Source organism: Hemiscyllium ocellatum, unplaced genomic scaffold (assembly GCF_020745735.1).
Source record: "Hemiscyllium ocellatum isolate sHemOce1 unplaced genomic scaffold, sHemOce1.pat.X.cur. scaffold_96_pat_ctg1, whole genome shotgun sequence".
In the NCBI taxonomy this organism is placed as follows: domain Eukaryota; kingdom Metazoa; phylum Chordata; class Chondrichthyes; order Orectolobiformes; family Hemiscylliidae; genus Hemiscyllium; species Hemiscyllium ocellatum.
The window spans coordinates 992541-997041 of NW_026869333.1; positions in this window are offsets into that span (position 1 = coordinate 992541).

The window sequence follows — 4501 nt, forward strand, 5'->3', positions numbered from 1 at the left end:
TGATGAATTCAAATTCAGTTTGAATATAATTCCAGTAACTATTCTTTATCTTCCCTACTGCCTCTACATCCATATTACAATATGAAGATCGGAACTGTTTGCAGTGCTCCAAGGGTGATCTGTCCATGGTTCTACACATATCAAACACATTTCCATTCTGTCGTCCCAGAAATAAACCCATGATACACTTTTCTGTGTAACCTCACAAACTGGTGCCATTTGCTGCCAGTGACTCATTGCTATCTCCAGATCCCTCTGCCCTATTTAAGGACATATTTCCAAAGAGGAAGTGGTCTCTTTATTCTTTTGACCACAGTGTACTACCGCGCACATGGGTGGAGGTTAATCTCCCACAGCTTTGACTGCAATATTCCCTTAACCAAATCTTCCCAACAGTAAGTCTTCCTAAAAACAAAACGCCAACATATTAATGTACTTAATCTCGTCAACTATTTCTTATTTGAAAAGCACTAACTGTCGAGCTCAGTTTTGAACAAACATCCTCTGCCACAGTTATCAAAATGCCACAAGCTGAACGACAACCACTATTTACATTCATATTCACTGCAGCCTAAGAATGAGAGGTGGTATCATTGAGGGTCTATAAAATGGTCAAGGGATTGACCAAGTAGAGACAGAGAAAATGATGCAATCTACAATGAGTCGTCCTAAGTTTACAATGAAGGGAAAGTTGGAGGAATTACTTCTCTCAGAGAATGGTGAACCTGGGGAATTCCCTATCTCAGAACACTGTGGATTCTGGGACATGAAGTAAATTTAAATAAGAGACACACAGACTTTTAATCAGTAATGGGTTGAAGAGTTAAGGAGAGCTGGCAGGAAAGTGGTGTTCAGGCCAAGATGAGATTCACAATCAAGCTGCCTAAACTTTAAACATGAACACTTCTTAATAGTTCACTAGATCCTAACGAAATATTTTGTGCAAAACAAATCACATGATACATAGTTATTCAGAGAACAAAACAAGTTTGTTCATTGAAGAACCCAGAGGAAAAGGTGATGAAACAATGTGAGTTTGATATACCTCAATCATCATTTCAAGTGCATTCTCTGCATAAATTCTCCTTTTCCTCCTCGAAGTATTCAACTTCTTGAATAATTGAGAAAATGAAGTCACAGTTGTACAATATAATAAATCAGACCCTTCAGTCCAACTTGTCCATGCTGACCAGATATCCTAAATTAATCTAGTCCCATTTGCCAGCATTTGTTCCATATCCATCTTAGACCATAAGACATAGGAGTGGAAGTAAGGCCATTCGGCCCATCGAGTCCACTCCGCCATTCAATCATGGCTGATGGGCATTTCAACTCCACTTACCAGCATTCTCCCCGTAGCCCTTAATTCCTCGAGGCAACAAGAATCTATCAATCTTAAACCCTTTCTACTGATTATCAGTTTATTTTACTTTATCAGCACTTGAAATACAGACTTTTTTTTCTCCTAATATTGATGAAAGAAAACATAACTTCATTCATCCAAGTTAATTTTGTAATCTTTCACAAAGAAGCAAGTGAGAACAACATATAGCTGAGTGCAAACCAAAATACTGCAGTTGCAAGGTATCTGGGAACACTCTAAAGGTGAGGCACTCCTACTTTGGTGTAACTTGCAGTCTGGCCAAATTGTAGCAAAATGCTGTTCAGTTTTATCTGCAAACTATTGAATAAAATCCTCCTTGCACGGAGGCAGCATGTTGGGATGTCATTTTTAAAATATATTATTATCAAAGTTACTCACAATTCAGAGTGATCACTTGGTGCTGTCTGCATAACACAGTACGAAAAGGAATTAACAGTAAAAAAACACAATAACCCAAACTCAGAGTCACAAATTCATTGATGTTGCTTGGGTCCAGCATTTATAAGTAATCAATTTTTAGAAATAACTACAGATACATTTACTAACTATATTGGAGTACACTCAAGTTTCTTACTGAACAGTGACAGGATTGGACAGAGTCCGCATGGATTTAAGAGAGGGGAATCATACTTAGCAAATCTACTGAAAGAATCCACAGAGTCAAATATTAAAGTAAGAAATTGCAGGACAGTTAGAAAAGCTTATCATTAAACATGGTAGACTGGGTTTTGTGAAAGAGAAAGTATATTTGACAAATTTGCGACAGTTCATTGAGGAGATAACTAGCAGGGCAATCCAATGATGTTCTGTATTTGGAATTTAAAAATGCAAATGATAGGGAGCTACATAAAAGTGAATTGCACAATTGAGGAGCTCATGGTATCGGGGTAATGCATTAGCATGGATTGAGGATTGGTTAACCACACTGGCTGTTGCTGAGTCCTCACTTGCAGTGCTGTATACAATGTTAGCTCCCATATTTAATAAAGGATAAACCAACATCGGAGACCATTCAAAACAGATTCACTTAGCTGCTTCAAGCATGAAAGGGTTGACCTATCAAGAATAGATAAGCAGGGATGATGTTATGGAAACAAGATTCTGAGGAGCTTGACAGGGTGGACGTTGACTAGATCTTCCAGCACCAGTGAAGTCTCAAACAAGGGAACATTCATTTTAGAAAAAGTAAAGATTTTTTTCTCTCAGTGAATGGCTAGAATTTTCTCACCCAAACTTTTGTGAAAGTTAAATGTGGGAGGGGAATGGTTGGGTTACTCTTCGGAGTGTTGTTCTGGCTTGTTGGGCGGAAGGGCCTGTTTCCACACAGTAGGGAATCTATGATTCTATCTCAAATTATTTTAAAAAGGGTAGATAGAGTTTTGAAATATTGAGCAGTTGAAGGCTATGCGGATCAAGCATAAAAGAGGTGTTGAGGCCTGGGTTGGCCCAGCCATGATCTGACAGAATGGGGGAACAAGCTGAAAGGGATGAATTGCCTATGCCTGCTCCGATTCCTTGAGGCTCCGTTTCATTTTATTTGTCTCCAAAGAAGAGTGTGATACAATGTGCTAAAGATCTCAGATGTTGTGAAAATGGGGTGTTTATGTACTGATTCAAATGGCATTGATTCATCAGTCACAGCTATACAGTAATGAGTAGGAAGGCAGTGCCCTCCATGAATAAAGGAAATCTACTGCAGAGCTCACGCAAAGGGAATTCTTACCCTCAGTAAACTCTCAACCACCCGACCTCTTGCAAAAATGCCATCCCATTTTCCAATTCCTCCTTCTCCGTCATATCTGCTCCCAGGAGGACCAGTTCCATCAGAGAACACACCAAATGGCCTCTTTTTTTAGAGACTGCAATTTCCCTTCCCATGTGGTTAAAGATGCCCTCCAACACATCTCGTCCACATCCCGCACCTCCGCCCTCCACACCCCACCCCTCTAACCATAACAAGGACAGAACGCCCCTGGGGCTCACCTTCCACCCTATAAACCTTCGCATAAACCAAATTATCCACCAACATTTCAGCCACCTCCAAAAAGACCCCACCACCAGGGATATATTTCCCTCCCCACCCCTTCCCGCCTTCTGCAAAGACCATTCCCTCCGTGACTACCTGGTCAGGTCCACGCCCCCTACAACCCACCCTCCCATCCTGGCACTTTCCCCTGCCACCGCAAGAACTGTAAAACCTGTGCGCACACCTCCTCCCTCACCTCTAACCAAGGCCCTAAAGGAGCCTTCCACATCCATCAAAGTTTTACCTAAACATCCACTAATTTCATTTATTGTATCCGCTGCTCCCGATGTGGTCTCCTCTACACTGGGGAGACTGGGGACGCCTCCTAGCAGAGCGCTTCAGGGAACATCTCCGGGACACCCCAACAAATCCATCACACTGCCCCGTAGCCCAACATTTCAACTCCCCCTCCCACTCTGCCGAGGAATTGGAGGTCCTGGGCCTCCTTCACGCCGCTCCCTTACCACCAGACGCCTGGAGGAAGAACGCCTCATCTTCTGCCTCAGAACACTTCAACCCCAGGGCATCAATGTGGACTTCAACAGTTTCCTCATTTCCCCTTCCCCCACCTCACCCTAGTTCAAACTTCCAGCTCAGCACTGTCCCCATGACTTGTCCGGCCTTGCCCTACCTGCCTGTCTTCTTTCCCACCTATCCACTCCACCCTCTCCTCCCTGACCTGTCACCTTCATCCTCTCCCCCACTCACCCATTGGACTCTATGCTACTTTCTCCCCACCCTCCTCTCGCTTATCTCTCCACGCTTCAGGCTCACTGCCTTTATTCCTGATGAAGGGCTTTTTCTCTGCACTTTGGATGCTGCATGAACTGCTGTGCTCTCCAGCACCACTGACCCAGAATCTGGGTTCCAGCATCTGCAGTCATTGTTGTTACCTCCCATCACATGACCCAACATCTCAGCACAAGCAGGACACACTGCGCATGCTCCAGCCAACAGTGACCCCAGGTGATTGATGTCAGCACCGGACCAATGAAAGGACGGTGGGCGGAGCTGGAGGACCTTGCGGGAGGTTGATCCTCCAACCAATCACAGTGAATGAAGGGCGGAGCTAAGGTAAACCATGTGATCAC